Source organism: Eleutherodactylus coqui, chromosome 12 (genome assembly GCF_035609145.1).
Source record: "Eleutherodactylus coqui strain aEleCoq1 chromosome 12, aEleCoq1.hap1, whole genome shotgun sequence".
Classification (NCBI taxonomy): domain Eukaryota; kingdom Metazoa; phylum Chordata; class Amphibia; order Anura; family Eleutherodactylidae; genus Eleutherodactylus; species Eleutherodactylus coqui.
The window spans coordinates 32,638,361-32,655,349 of record NC_089848.1 but is presented as its reverse complement, the minus strand read 5'-3'; the positions used below and the strand labels follow the sequence as shown (position 1 = coordinate 32,655,349).

Here is a 16,989-nt window from a genome sequence, read left to right as displayed (position 1 = left end):
CATGGACAAGTGTGGCGCTATCGCTGGAAGAAAGCAGGTATGTTTATTGTATTCCTGTATGACCCCTTTTATGGTCGACGTGACACTAAAAAAATATTTAATTCAAGTCCCATCAAGCTTTCTTCCAATTCTTTCCACTCAAAGCAAAGGCAAGTCTGCTTGGAGCTGAAGCTTTCAGTACTATCACGTTTCCCCAAAAATAAGACAGTGTCATATTAATTTTTGTTCAAAAAGGTTTAACTTTTCTACATGTATAGCTGCCTGGACACTATTTAAATTGACTTTTTTAATTAACTGTTAGCAGGGCTTAATTTTGGAGTAGGGCTTATATTTCAAGCATCCTCAAAAAGCCTGAAAAATCATTTTGCATCCCCCAAAATTCTGGAAAATCATGATATGTCTTATTTTCAGAAAAACAGGGTAGTTGCTAGGCACAGGGAAAAGAACATGGTTGTTGTCGAAGCTGGAATTGAAATATACATGAAGAAACAAGAAGATTGGGCTAACATTGTGTTCGTGTAATTCTTCTGAAGTGACAAGAAGCTGAAATGATCAGCTCCCTGCCACCATCTGAATGCCATGCTCTACAATAGGACCCGAATGTAGGTTTCCTTCCTTCATTCAGGCCAATGCCATAGAACCCTGTGAGGACTCGATGATATCTTAGACTTCCAACAGTCTGATGGGGAAGAGGAGCAAGTTTGGATTACATGAGCTCTGTCCTCCCAATAGTCCTCTGTATGCAAAGAACTGCTGATAGTGATCTAATGGACCAGTTGACATTATTTTACTATATCAGTGATCTTAACTTCCTCCGTACACAGAAAACAGGAGTAAAAAAAATAAAGAAAATAGTAAAAGTAAAAAGTAATTAATTAAGCCAAAAATAATAAAATGGAAAGAAAAAGAAAAATACTAAAAATTCAAATGACTTTAAAATACAAACATTTTCCAACACTTCCTCCAACCCACTTACACTGTCAGTGACTGTTTTCTGGGATATAGTTGCATTTTACATGATTTCATGATCAGATAGAATAATGTATCCATATCGCATGATTTGTTATGTCAAATCCACGGGGGTAATTACCTGATGCCATTTGGTGTTCCTAGCCCCACTTACCTCTCTTACAATTTCCAGTACACAAGTGCTTTGCACCCATTTATAAATTCCATGTACCACCAAAAGGCAATAGATGTCCTAGAAAAAAATGGAGACCTTTGGTGGGTCAGAGTACCAATATTTGGTATCATCCTAGTAGCAGTAATGCAGAGATGATTGTGTGCCATACATTTGTCTGGATAAACGATAGATTGGCAACGTTTAACTTCTCCGATACTGTAACTTTGTGTAACACAATAGCCATTGTCAAGATATGGAAAGGGAAAATAAACTGTGGAGCAGAAAGTTATCTTAACATGTTAAGAGAGTCAAGTTAAACTTTGCTACATCTATGATTATGTTAAAATGATAGAGGTGAGAGAGAAAAATGTACAAAAACAAAACTCACAGAAAAAAAGCCAAAAATGCCCCATCTGATAAACTGCAGGGCGGCTCAATCACCATTAACCCCTGGTAGAATGCAGAGAGCCAAATTGCAATATGACTGAGCTAAATATTCCATGCCAACTAGCATACAGCCACCCAGCTCAACCCTGCCCAGATTGGGGAGGTGTGACTGCTAACAAACACAGTCTGCACATGTGAACTGATACCAAGGATGCCAGCCATAGATAAGTGCACCACACCATACAGGATTACACCCCCTACTGGTAAAGCAGTGGATTGCCCTGTATTACCACAGTGCGCCACACTGGCAGTATACTAGTTGGCATGGAACATGTAACTCTCTGCATTCTACCAGGGTGTAATGGTAATTGAGCCTGGTCTGCAGTCTATCAGATGGTGCATTTTTGGCTTTTTTTTTCTGTGAGTTTTGTTTTTGTACATTTTTTCTCTTACCTATGTGATTTTAATGTAGTTAATAGTGAGACAGCGTAGGTTCTGACGTACTGTGGTGGCCTTACTGTGGCCCATCAGCTTATGTGTCTTGGCCAAAATTCAGACTAACACCCGCATTTATCAGTGTGCGTTTGTCTGCTATAGATGCATGCAGTTTGCTATAGATGCTGAGGCAGCCCAGGATGTCATGCCAGTGTGGCGCTCTGTGGTGATACCGGGCAATCCTCTGCTTTGCAGGAGGGCTTGTAATCCTTTATGGATGTCACACGTATCTATGGCTGGCATCCTTGGTATCAGTTCACATGTACAGACTATGCTTGTTAGCAGTCACACCTCCCCAATCTGGGTTGGGTTGAGCTGGATGACTGTATACTAGTCGGCATGGACCATTTAGCTCACTCATATTGCAATTTGCCTCTCTACATTCTACCAGGTTGTAAGGGTGATTGAGCCGCTCTGCAGAGTATCAGATGGGGCATTTTTGGCTTTTTTTAAATCTATGATTTTGTTAAATTACGAAATTTAAAAAAACTTGGATTTTTCCCTATATTTCCCAATGTTTTCCTGCTTGAAATGAGAACATGCCCATCTGTCCTGGCATCGCCTTAAGAGAAGGAAACAAAAAAATGGTCAAAGTATAAAATGAAAACATTCCATCCTCAGAATTCCATAAGGTGAAATTTTATGGAGGAAGCTCAAGTATAGGAAGCTCTAAGCCTGGAAAGGGTTAAATATTCATAGGTGAATTGTTTTATGACTTTTTTTCTGCTGTCCCCTGAGCTTCACCTGTTGGTGGAGCCGCAGCTTATGCAGCACCTTGTGGCTATTTTAAAGATTAATGTCAACAGACCTTTCTTATCATACTTGTAAATGGTTTTCACTTTAATGTTTAAAATAATGTCTCTCTCATACCATTAAGTTGCAGCGAGGAACCTGTCAGTCATAAATCATAAATGAAAAAAGGCAAGCTAATGCACAAATTTTACTTGTTTAAAATCTGAGAGTGCATGTAAAGTAGGGGAGCAAAGATTAAAATAATGCAGAAACAGCACTGAGTAACAGCAGATTGAACAAAGTGAGGGAAGAGGCTTTTTAGAGGAGGCGGATGATGAAATCTTAATGAAGAAACAGGCATTATGAAATGCGTTGTGCTGCTTGTTTTTGCTTATGTCTATATATATAGTATTATAAATAAACATTAAGTAATGGAACACAATGCCCGACGTCATGAATTCATTCTGCTTACCTCCTCGGAATTCTTTGCTGAGGATATACAATCACTCAGGCTCGTCTTATAGGAGTTATTAGGCTAATTTTAGCTGGAAGTTCTGATCTGACCTCTTCGGAGATTCTGCTCGTTTATGACAATGTTTTAGTAGGAATCCGGTAATCATCGTCATTTTAAAACTATAGCAAAATTAAGGTTTTTGACTATTTGGCATCCATACACTGAGGGGGTGTGCGGTACAGACGATCCAGTATAGCAGGGATACTATTACAGCTTGCTCAACAAAGGTTTCATAGTGTAACTTCACATTTTGCAGTAGGTCATTATTTAAAGGGCCACTCTGGTGATTTGTTTTCACTCATTATGTAACTAGCCCCTCCTAGTATATGTAAAGGCCCATTTAAACGGAGCGATGATCACTAAAAAATCGCTAAAAACCGATCATTTTAGCGATAATCGTTGCGTCTAAACGCGCAGCCTTTGTGCACTTTTCTTGCACTCCTAGCTGATCATTAAATTCAGTCCAACCTAAAAATCATCAGTCAGCCTTATCAGCAGTTCTCCACGGGGAGTGCTGATAGCATTGTTCCCCACTGGAGAACAAAGGATCTTAATGCAGATAAGAGCCCTCCAGCTATTAACTATTTTCTGATGAAGCTTCATTTGCACACTAAATTGCTCTTAAGTAGCGGAGTAGCTACTTAATAGTTTATGCAAAATGATCGCTCAAAACTGTCACTCAAACTGTCATTTGAGTGATCTTTGAGCGATCACCGGCCCGTGTAAATGGGCCTTAAGTCGGCTAGTTTTACCTGGTTTATTTATTCTTCTCTATCTGAAACTTTCCGAACTCCTTATCCTCAGATGTCTTATGATCTCATTCTGACCACTTGAGATTTACTTTAAAAGTTAGTTCCTCAGTCAGAATAATTCTTGTGTGAGGGACCCTACCACATAAGCTTTGTAGAGGGGGACACAGAAACTACTGTTACAGTTACTATTGATGATTGGAGTCTCCTGTCACACAGTTATAATAAAGGACATAATAGCTCAGCCTCGTGAATGTATACTTATAGGTCAGTAGCTTATTTAGGTGAATATAGAATACAAATGGTAATTGCAGTGTCCTCCCAGCAGACTGAGATGGTGCAGACTCTAGCTGGTCATGTGATGAAGTGCTGATGCACCATTGGATTGCTAGCACAAGATAGTGAAAGAAAACACATGGAGAAATCTACAAATCAAGATTTGTCAGACAGGAGGCAGTACTGCATGAAAGTGAGTGCAATATGCAAAGGAGACTTCCAGAGTATGACAGGTAATCAGGTAAGGGTGCAGGGATGGAGAAATGTGTTTTTGCTGGAGTGACCCTTTAGGCCTCGGTCACACAAGCATTTTTTGTGAAAAAACACTCTTGTGACCGAGGCCTTAAAGAGACGATCATTTGAAATGAAGTAAGAGCAACGTTTAACCCTTAAGAGACGCAGCCCTTTTTGTTTTCATTTTTGTTTTTTCCTCCTCACTTACAAAAACTCACAGCTCTTCTATTTATGCATCAGCAGTCTGAGGGCTCGGGGTTTTCAGGGCGGTAATATTTAATGGACCATATAATGTGCTGAAAAACATTTAAACAATTCTAAGTGGAGTGAAATTTAAAACTAAATGTGATTCTGCCATCTGTGGGAGCAGCGCACGCAGTGCCGCAGAAATGACAGGTAACTTTATTCTATGGGTGAGTACAATTATGATGATACAAAATTTATGTTTTTTTTTTTTTATTGCTGTACTACGTTTAAAAAATAAAATATCTTTGGAGAAATATAAAATGATTTCCTTCCACCATCTTCTGACAGCCATAACTTTTTTGTAGGACATCCTATAGTTTTGGTACGATTTTTGAGTTTTTCTTGGTGATAGGGTGACCAAAAAAGCAATTCTGATGCATTTTTTTTTCTGACGACGTTCACTGTGTGGAGTAAAAAATACATTACTTTGGTAGAACAGACTTTTACACACACAGCGATACACATTTTTTATTCTATTATTTTCAAATTTATTATAAATATGGGAAAAGGGGTTTTAATAGAGATGAGCGAGCGCCCAAATGCTCGGGTCCGCATTATTCGAGTTGAGCTTTTTGTAAAATTCGAGAGCTCTACTCGAGTAACGAACCCCATTGACTACAATGGGAGACTCAAGCATTTTTGCATGTGAGACTTCGGGTGCCGAGCTTTTTTTTTTTGTGTGTGTGTTCTCTCTCTTCTCTCTTCTCTCTCTCTCTCTCTCTCCCCTGCCTGCCAGACAAAAAAATTGCCAATGACGCACACTGCGTCGTGGCGGGGAGGGGAGGGGCCAAGGCAGATACGTCACAGCAGGGAGGAACCAAAAACTGGGGCGGGGTTGAACACAGCTTGATGCTCGTTCGAGTAATGAGCACCATCGAGTACGCTAATACTCGAACGAGCTTCAAGCTCAGCAGAGTACGTTCGCTCAACTCTAGATTTTAACTTTTAATATCTTTAGTTTTTTCAATAGTTAATTAAAACTTTTTGAAACTCATTCTAACATTTTTTGTCCCCATGGGGGACTTGAACTTGTGATAGTTTATTAACCCTTGTTATAAACTATTTATGACCTATCCTCGTTCGAGTAATGAGCACCATCGAGTACGCTAATACTCGAACGAGCTTCAAGCTCAGCAGAGTACGTTCGCTCAACTCTAGATTTTAACTTTTAATATCTTTAGTTTTTTCAATAGTTAATTAAAACTTTTTGAAACTCATTCTAACATTTTTTGTCCCCATGGGGGACTTGAACTTGTGATAGTTTAATAACCCTTGTTATAAACTATTTATGACCTATCCTCAGGACAAGGCATCAATAGTACATCTGCAATGGTCCCTCACTTGGACACAGCTGTTTGCTAGACCAGCATACTTGTGCACTGAGCTGATCTCTGCAGTGAGCAGACAGCTCCATTCTTGGGAAACAATCCCAGCTGATCTACTACTGATGACCTGATAGGCCACTAATAATTTACAGCTGGACAACCCCTTTAAGTGTTGCCTATGGCAAGGCTTAATAAAATGTCTGTCAAAATACAATATACTGCAATACTGTGGTATTACAGTTTATTGTATAAGCACTGAAATGATCATTAGTTCAAATCCCCTATAAAGACTACAAAAAAGTAAATATATATATATACTTTTTAATTTTTACAGAAAACAAAGAATATTAACTTTTTGAAGACCCCCCCTCCCCTTTTTCTCATTTTTAACCTAAAAAGATTGCAACATATTTGGTACAGCCATGCCTGATATCGAAAAACACATTATTTATAGAGATGAGTGAGTGTACTCGGTAAGAACAGATACTTAAGCGAGTATCATCCTTACCGAGTAGCTGCCTGCTCGTTCGCAAAGATTCGGGTGCCGGCGCAGGGCGGAGAGTGGCGGGGGAGAGAAGGGTGGAACAGGGGGGAGATGTCTCTCTCTTTCTCTCCCCCCTGCTCCCTCATGCTCACTCCCGCAACCCAGCGCTCACCCCCGCCAGCACCCGAATCTTTGTGGGTGAGCAGACAGGTACTCGGTAAGGACGATTCTAGCTCGAGTATCTGCCCTTACCAAGTACGCTCGCTCATCTCTAATTATTTATCATGCACGGTGAACGTCATAAGAAAAAAATATATACAACATCAGAATTGCTTTTTGGTTCCAAGAATAAAAATCATGAAAAGTGATCACGTTGTATGTATCCCAAAACAGAACCTATAGGAGCTACATGCAGGTCGTCCTGCAAACACGAGCCCCACACAACTCGATCCACGGAAAGATTAAAGTTACAGCGGTCAGAAGATGGCATCAGAAAGTCATTTAAAAAATAGGGTATTTTTGTTTTTTAAAGTAGGGCAACATGCAAAAAACTGTATAAATGTAGTAACTGAGTAAAATGAACAGATTGTTTTTGTCGCACTGTGTACACAAATGGGGCAATTGTATTTTCTGTGATGATGATTGATGATTATCCGTTCAGTCGCATCCGACCTTCGGTCACTCTATGGATCAATGTTCTCCACGCATTCCTGTCTTTCACGGCTTCTATCAGTTCGGCGATTGACATGTTCATGGTGGCCTTGATTGTATCTAGCCATCTTCTCTTTCCACTGACCATGCCGAGCATCAGTACTGTTTGCAGTGAGTCAGTGCGCATCACGTGGCCGAAAAAAGAGAGCTGCTGTTTAATGCATTTCCTCTATTTCACCCTAATTTTTTACGTTTTTCAGCACATTATATGGTGGTAATGAAAAATACCACTTGTACCATAAAAACAAGCCGCTATGTCAACATAAAAATAAAAAAGTTGGGACTTTTTGAAAACACAGAGGAAAAAAACTAAATTAAAATTAGTAAACATAACTGTGTCCTCAAGGGGTTAATTATTAACTTTTACATATGTTTTGAGTGGAACTAGACTAGATCAGTTTAGAGTGCAATGAGGTGCTGAAATGAAGGAGGACATACATGCCTAAGGTGTGTGCGACCCCAGTAACACCTACTGGCCAGTCAGCAGCAATAGAGGACTCATTCAAAGCATTCTAAGTCTATGAGTATCACAAGAGTTCACAGACTTCAGTTCAAGTGCTCATTCGGAGGTCTTACAGAGGTTCTAGTTTAAAGGTATATGCCCAACAAGACACTTGCTGAAGGACTCATTGAACTATTGAAGAAACACTTAAAGGGGTTTTGTCATTAAAAGAAAAATGATCTAAACTTACCTATTCCTTCCCTGTCTGTCTCCTTATCACATCTTCTCCTGGTTGAGCTTCTTCAGTGCCCCAGGTCAGCTCACTGCAGACTGGGTCCAGCTTGTTATGAGGGCTGCTTATCACAAATTTCTTCCGACTGGGTCAGTGAAGGTCAGGTCCCTGTGCTGTAGCTTCACTGCCTAGGAAGGAATTGTAATCTATTTCAGAGACAGCTGGCATGAGCAATCTCTGAAGAAGATAGGCAGTCCTCCTGCTGGCCTGTGAGCTGTGACGTAAGGTACATTGGCAGACTGCTAACCTAATGTACGTAACCTCACAGGAAGGAGAAGAATCAGGCAGCTGGAGGTGAAGTGAGCCCCTGGACTGCCGGAGAAATAGGGGAGGTGAAGATCTGTTAAGTAGACTGATGGGGGAGGAATAGATAAGTAGAGCATTTTTCTTTTTTAGTGACCGAACCCCTTTAATGGTCTCTGTGATAATGTTTCAATGTCTGAAATGTAACCACATAGTGACGGCTTGCTGGCGCTCATCAGATTAGGTTTAGTGACAGCTTGCTGGCGCTCATCAGATTAGGTTTCATCATACAATTCAAAATTTTAATTTGAAAAATATTTTTATAACAGCCTATCAGATTTTGAAGGGATTTTCAGTCCGTAGAAAAAAAAGGGAGCTAGTCAACGACAGCTAACAGAGATCCTGAAATGGTGAGAACCTGAAACTGACAGCGCAAAATATGATGTTTCATTATACAATAAATAAGCTTTAAGTGCAGAAAATGGGAAAATCTTTCTGATAAAATTCCTAACCCAATTGTAATGTGCCTTAAAATGGCTTCTAATATATTTCTTGGTATTTGCAAATCTGCCAAAAGGAAGAAAATTCCATTTATGCAGCCATTTTCATTACTATAAAACAACACAAATTACTATGAGAAAGCAATTGTGTAGATTAGCCATAAAGAACATTCGAAGATGTCACAATTGTAACTCTGAAAGTAACAGTTTAAAGAAGTAAATTGCCTCTCTCCGGCTCTGAGCACTAATAGTTTATAGTAATCCTGGAAATCTATTACAATTACTCCATTATAGCTTCTTATAAAAGTTTGTTAAAGTTCTGTAGTACGTCAGTCTGTACTTAAGAAGAGCCAACTAGTAGAAGACGGTATTGATCAGATCATCAGACCTGAAGGTTCGTAACTCAAAGACGCCGGCTAAGATCAAAAAGTTCATTCATCTATTGCCTTGTGAGTTGCTTCAGAGTTTAGAAATGAGTAGGTAATGCATCCACACACGTTCATCTTAAGGAGCTGCCATGTCTTCATTTCAGCCGGGCCATCGGCATAGCTTTGTCTCTCTTTTGCCTCTCCTCCCTCCCATTCCCCTATATGGGCTCTTCGGAGTTAATGTGTTAGGTGGGCTCAATGAAGTCTGATATCACTCATTGACCGTGAACTGTCAGACCGCTTACTTGAACCTAGAAAGAGCCTTTACGGGGTGAATGGGAGGGAGCAGAGGAGAAAGAGGGAGACATTGTTGATGTTGGTATGGCCATGACTGCAAAGCTATGCAGCCAGCCCCATTGACACAAGGACATGACGGGTCTTCTTCAAAGTGAAGCTCCAACTTTAGAGTTAAGCCTTACTTGAATATGAAACAATACATTGAGATGAATCGCCTAATACACCCGCAGACAGAACCCTGCAGAACTTTGGAAACATCCGATGTTTTAGGGCTTAGTCACACGGGCGCATCGGCGCCGGGAGAAAGAACATGTGACCAGCTTCATTGCCGGTCATGTGTTCTTTCTTCAGCGCTGCGGGGAGTCGTCCGTCTTGAAGTGCGGCCGTCTTCTTCCTGCAGTAAGGGCTCAGTCACACGGGCGTATCGGCGCCCTTCGTCACACGGGTGTTTTTTAGTGCGTTTTTTTTTTGTGCGTCACGGCTGAAAAAAACGCTGCTAGCAGCGTTTATCATCCCAAAGGGCTTGGTCACACGGGCACAGCTGTGGCAGAGGAGAATGATGTTCACCCATTGAATACGTATATTTGAAGCCCTTCCCTGAAAATTAATACAGCGCTTGCCGGCAGCCCATTGCTTTCAATGGAGCCTGCTGTATTGCCGGCTCCATTGAATTCAATGGGAGAACATCGTTCTGTTACAGCTGTGGCAGAGGAGAACGATCTTTAGTACATGTTCTCAATGGGCTCGGCGCTGCTGCCGCCGGCCCCATTGAGCGCGTATACAAGAACAACAATTTGCGCAGAACACAGTTATATGCGTTCTGCGAATTGTTGTGTCATATAATTTTCGGCACATCCGCATAAAAACGGCCATGTGACCGATCCCATTGCGAAGCATTGGGTATGTATAGACGCAGATCGCAAGCGTGTCTGCAAATCGGGAAAAAAACGCCCGTGTGACTGAGCCTCAAACAGCAGCCACTAGTCAGAAACATCTGTGGAAGGCTATCCACTCAGAATGACAATGTATTCCGACTGAAATACTTAAATGCCCGGATGTCAAGCAAAATAGGGAGTCATTTCCAGATTCTAAGAGTCAGTTGGAAGATTCAGGTTTTTTCTTGCTTTTTAGTTCAGTAAAAAGGTACGTCCCAAAATGTTGATATTTTTGACTTTTTGCTCCTAATTTGACATTTTTAAGGACGTTTCCAAGCTTCTGGGGGGTACAGTGAACCACCTGAATTACTTTTATGTCATTTAGCTGCATTCAGGGTATCAAATTCTCAGAGTTGCTCAACTGAGTACAAGTACTTACCGTATGGCATCTGTATTCCTGTAACTGAACAGAATTAGGGTTGGTGTCCCTCTACACTGCAACAAACCCTTCTTAGTAGACGGACGCTGCACGAGGGGCGGCTTCGTGTTGATGATAGTAGAAGAGGAGTTGCAGCGACTTCGATATTCTATGGCCACTCTCTTTTTTAATCAGAATTTAACCAATATATGTACATTATATCAGTTCTCTTTATCTCCTTTTTTTATTTAATTCTTTTTGATACAGAGCTCCAAACCATATGGACACAGATTGTCTGGTGCACTACAGAGTAATGCAGAACATTGCTGAAGGCTTTTCCTGGGCGTTCTTCTCTCAGTCCCACACCATTGTCAGTGCCTCAAATAGTTTTTCCAGGCAGCGGGATACATTGAGATGGGAGCAGAAGCACTGCTCTGACCCCTGTGTAGTAGCCGACACTCGTAATTGCCAGCGCAGTTCTCATTGAAACGATTGGGAGCTGCGCCTGCAAGTACGAGCATCAACCACTACACCGGTGTTGGAGGAACACTTTCGCTCCGACCTCCTTGTATTCCGGCAGGCGCTGCATAGAAGACCCCTTTAAGTAACATCTAAATGCACAGAATTTATATGGCCGCTTATAACCACAGATCTTTCCGCCAAAAGGAAAATTCAGCTCTTGCAGCAGTTTTCCAACTTTTTTCATTATTGTCTTTTCTTTAAGAAAGTATCACACAGTATCAAGGCATCAAAGACTGAATGAAAAACTACTAACGGATAATGGTAAAAACTGCCTGTAAAAGTATACAACTAAGAGTGTTACAACTGGCAGGGGCGTAACTATAGGGGATGCAGGGGATGCGGTTGCACCTGGGCCCAGGAGCCTTAGGGGCCATAAGGCCTCTCTTCTCCATATAGGGAGCCCAGTACTATGAATAAAGCATTATAGTTGGGGGCCCAGTTACAGGTTTTGCATTGGGGACCAGAAGCTTCAAGTTATGTCTCTGTGCAGCATGGTTTAGGTATGGGTACAGGTACAGATACAGATAGAGGGGGGCCCCAGATCACGTTTTGCATCAGAGCCCCTGAGCCTTTAGTTATGCCCCTGACAACTGGATAATGTTCCTATGAGAGAAAATAGGAGAAAACTCCTGTATCACAGTGACCCCCTTCTCACCCCTTTCCAAGTCATCACTGAATTACCCTCAGTCCTTCCTTTGACCTATAATGTAAGAAAAAGTTTGTCATACTGTAACATATTGGTCCAAGTAGAATGTGTTGCCTTCAGCAGCCTGGCTCAAATGGCTTTTAACCCAAGGAATACGGGGAACCATCAGATGTGCTAAAACCTTACCGGCAAGTAGTAAATGAGATATCCATGCGTTGTGCTATGACAAGCGGCACGTGACACCAAAACTTAATAAGCCTTGAAAAGTCACAGGTAGCTGCCGTAAATTGCAAACAGAGAAATGACTGACAATCGTTTTGCAATTCCTTGCATGTGTTGTAGCCGTTCCCCGGTGATTTCATGCAAGCAAAGCAGCTGTAAGTACACACAGACGGGCTGATTATGCTGCGTGCCTTGGAGATTCGCTCCGGCTATTTGTATATTCTGCTCCCAGCGTTAGAATGATGAGCGTTTCTAGAGATGAAAATTAACAAGCAGCATTTTACACTAAAAATACCCAAAGTGGGTCGTAGAATTCAGTGCAGCAAACAGTGACTTAGTGGTCTGCGGAGATTGAGGTGGGCTCAGTTATGGGCTGAAGGCCGTACGACCACTAGATCTGGACTAACGTTCATATGTGATCCAATGAATAGACTGCAAATATCAAAGTTATTACAAGGGAAACACTGCAAGTTGTTAGATTGGTTATCTGAGCATTTATTAATTTATTGCTTCTTCCAACCACATCAATACAAAATAATAAACCTTGCAATAAATATACTTACAGGGGGTGGACAAAAATATGGAAACACCGTACAAAATGCATGGGATTCTAATCATTAGCGCTGAGCTGCCCTTTTGACCACCACTTGGCTAAGAGCTTTCCTGCAAAATTTGTGCTTACTTCACCTCTTGCCCTGCTCTGGGAGCCAGCTGGTAAAAGCAGCTGAGTGGCTCAAACCCCCAACCAATGGAACCTTGCAGCTCTGTCAGAGGTTCACTTCGGCCTGGCACATCTGTGTCATGTTGCCTCTACTTAAAATTGGACTTTACATGTCTTATTGAAATAGGATTTCTAATCCCATGTAACGTAAAGGGGTTGTCTCGCGAAAGCAAGTGGGGTTCAGCACTTCTGTATGGCCATATTAATGCACTTTGTAATGTACATCGTGCATTAAATATGAGCCATACAGAAGTTATTCACTTACCTGCTCCGTTGCTAGCGTCCCCGTCTCCATGGCTCCGTCTAACTTCAGCATCTAATCGCCCGATTAGACGCGCTTGCGCAGAAGGGTCTTCTGCCTTCGGCTCGGTCTGGCACGAGCGGTGTTCTGGCTCCGCCCCCTTCTACGCGTCATCACGTAGCTCCGCCCCATCACATGTGCCGAATATAGCCAATCAGGAGGCTGGAATCGGCACACGTGACGGGGCGGAGCTACGCGATGACGCATGGAAGAGGGCGGAGCAAGAATGCCGCTGCTGCCGGACAGACCCGAAGGCAGAAGACCCTTCTGCACAAGCGCGTCTAATCGGGCGATTAGACGCTGAAGTTAGACGGAGCCATGGAGACGGGGACGCCAGCGCAGGGAAGGTAAGTGAATAACTTCTGTATGGCTCATATTTAATGCACGATGTATATTACAAAGTGCATTAATATGGCCATACAGAAGTGTATAACCCCACTTGCTTTCGCGAGACAACCCCTTTAAGGCATGCATTTCGTATGGTGTTTCCATATTTTTGTCCACCCCCTTTACAATGTTCATCTATTTGCCCATTACTGGTTCAGACAGTACAAACAGCGTGATGATGTGATATCCATGTGATTTCATGCCTCTTTTATGGAGAGATGGATGAGCCTCCTGATATAGCTCTTGACTGCTTTTTTATCATCGCATGTTTTTATGGTATATATAGAGTATCCAAATATATATTACATTGTATCTGATTAATATACAACAGCTCTTCAGAAAATAAACATAACTCAACCACTTTCTGGATTTATGTTAGTTTCCCCCTCATAACTATCCTGAAAAGAACCACAAAAAACATCTTGTTGCAAGTAACAGAATGTATCGCCTCTAAGCAGATGCGCCCCGTCTGCCCTCCGCCCCGTTCACACGGCACATATGATTTACAGCGTATCAAATGCCGTGCCGCTAGTGGAATAAGATGAAGCCGCCGTGGATATTGGATGAATTACGCATTCATAAATAGGTCAATAAAGATGCAAATTTTGCTTTCCGCCATGTTATGTTTCCTACAAACCGCAGCCCTATTGTAGATATTGAACAAATAGAAGGGTTTTCTTGCTTCTTGTATATTTTTGACTCTTTTGCACCGTCCTTCGAGGATTTTATAAAAATTGTGCAACGAGAAAACAAATAAAACAACAAAAAAATAGATTCTATTGAAAAAAATACATGAAGCATCATTCACAATGTGTGACAATATATGCGGGCCTCATTTATCAGAGCTGCCAGACCAATGTGACCTTGTTGTCCATAACAACCAATCACAGCTAAGCTTTCATTTCTCCAGACAGCTTAAAAAATACAAGCTGCCCTGTGATTGGTTGATATGAGCAGCATGACCAGTTTTTTTGTTAGGCCGCTGCACACAAACGGATTGGATTCCAGATGTGGGATCCCACAGCGGAATCCGCCCCTGTGCCCGGCCGGTGTCCACGCGTACCTGCTTCTTTCGTTCTTTTCCTGTACTGCGGATGGTCCGCACGGCTCGCTGTCGGATATGCGCAGTACAGATTTTTTTTTTTTTTAAATCTCTGCTTTTCCTATGCCATCGCTAGGCAATGATGTGGGTACCCGCGACCTTTCTGCAATGTCATTGCGGAAGGGCGGTGGGCCGTCCGCGCAGAAACTGCTAAAAATAGAGCACGCTTCCTTTTTTTCTCTGCAAGCGGGAAATTGCAATTGATTTCCGCTTTCATGCTATGGGCGGTATTTGCTGCGGAATCCGGAGGCGGACACCCGCTCTGGATTCCGCAATGCTAATGCAGCCGTGTGCAGCCGGCATTAGACAGGTCTGATAGATGAATGTCCATAATTACACTTACTGCAGGTGACGGTCATGAGATTGAGAACTCGGTGCAGGAAACAAAAACACATTAAAATTATAAGTTTGTAATTTGCGGTAAACATGTCTTAAACACAAAATTGTAAGAACTAGAAGGCCTAGAATTGTGAATTTTTGAATACCACATGTGCAGTACAGATGTAATCAGGCCGCTTAGCATACCGCCCACAGGCCATAAGGGGCCCGGCCAAGGATTTCTGGTGGTCGCAAACTGTGACAAAACTATGATGTCAAGAGGCTAGCGGCAAGCCTCTTGGCATCATAGTCATGTCACAGTCCACAGCATAGTCGTGACTAGTGTAAAGAACCTTCCCGGAATCCCAATCACGTGACTGGCTGCTACCTAGAGAGGGAGGCGATAGACTTGAACCTGGTGTTGAACCTACAGCTGACGCCCATTATCCCCTCCTTCACTGTCACTAAGTATGATGTCAGGAAAGGCCCTCTAGGCCTGGAAGCAACGGTGCAACCAGCAGCGGTGGAGAAGTGTCTTCCAAGAATCTACCACGGTGCAAAAGCCTTGGATTGAGGTGCAGGGAGAAAGAGCAAAGCCGTTTAATGGTTAAACTATAGAACAGTAGGGTTTTAGTAAGTAGACTTAATGAAAACAGATTTTACCTGCTGAAAACCTACCTGTGGACCCAATAGGTTTGCCTATTTTAATGTTGGCCACCACTTACCGCCATACGTGTTCCAATGTGTGAGTTTTACAATTTCTTACCATATTTAAAAAGTGTAAAGAAAAGCAGGTGGGGCTTAGCATGATGGGGAGGGGCCTCCAGTAGCCCTTCATATTTACTATAATTTACACCAGAGAGTTCCATCAGTTATACTTTCAGACACACAGAGGCCAGAAACACACCTAATATATGAAGAGTTGTTTTCTTCTTAATACATTTGGCACATTTTTCTCACGCACTTCCTTTACATAGTAACATAATATTTTAGGCTAATGGGAGATAATGTCCATCCAGTTCAGCCTGTTTCCACCCCCCATCTTTGTAGATCCAGGGGAAGGCAAAAAAACCCCAATGAGGTAGAAGCTAATTTAGCCCATAATGGCAGTCAGAATAATCCCTGATTCAATGTTTGAAAGTTCCTACCTGACTCCAAGACCCGCTGGTCACCTAATGTCTATATCCTGTAATATCATAGCGCTCTAGAAAGACATCTAGTCCCCTCTTAAACTCCTCTATGGATTTTACCATCCCCACATCCTCAGGTAGAGAGTTCCACAGTCTCACTGCTCTTACAGTAAAGAACCCCCTTCTATGCTGGCGATGAAACCTGTTTTCCTCTAGCGGATGCCCTCTTGTTACCGCCGCAGTCCTGGGTATAAACAGATCATGGGAGAGATCCTTGTATTGTCCCCTCATGTATTTATACATAGTTATTTGGTCGCCCCTTAGCCGTCTTTTTTCTAGAGTAAATAATCCCATTGGTGCCTCTCTGGGTATTCCAGTCCCTTCATTCCATGTATTAGTTTAGTTGTCCTTCTTTGAACCCCCTCCAGCACTGTGACATCTTTCCTGAGCACCGGTGACCAGAACTGTACGCAGTATTCCATGTGACGCCTGACAAGTGCCTTATATAGTGGGAGGATTATGTTCTCGCCCCTATACCTCTTTTAATGCACACCAAGACTTTATTAGCTTTTGCAGCAGCTGACTGGCATTGGTTGCTCCAGTTTAGTCTACAGTCCTCTAGTACCCCAAGGTCTTTTTCCACATCACTTTTAAGGACATATTCAAGTGGAACTCCGGTTGAACAGGACACCCCTTCCCCTCTATCATACCTCTAATAGGGTATTTCAATACAATTTTATAAACCATGGGGGCATGTTCACCAGATGCAGGGTGCCAACAAGCCAATTGGTCATAGTCATGATATTTAGATGCTTGCCTACGACAGCAAACTGAGTCCAGTTGAAGGAAAGCCTAGCTACAGTATTACTCTGTCCGTTAGGACGCCACTATGATCCCTGTAGCTAAGCTGAGGTCATCTAAAAGCTACA

At 42.2% G+C, this 16,989-nt stretch overlaps 1 protein-coding gene across 1 annotated transcript in view; it reads left to right on the top strand.

The window, feature by feature from the left end:
• POU6F2 (POU class 6 homeobox 2) overlaps positions 1 to 16,989 on the top strand; it is a 558,245-nt gene that overhangs the window by 297,358 nt on the left and 243,898 nt on the right. The window lies entirely within an intron of this gene.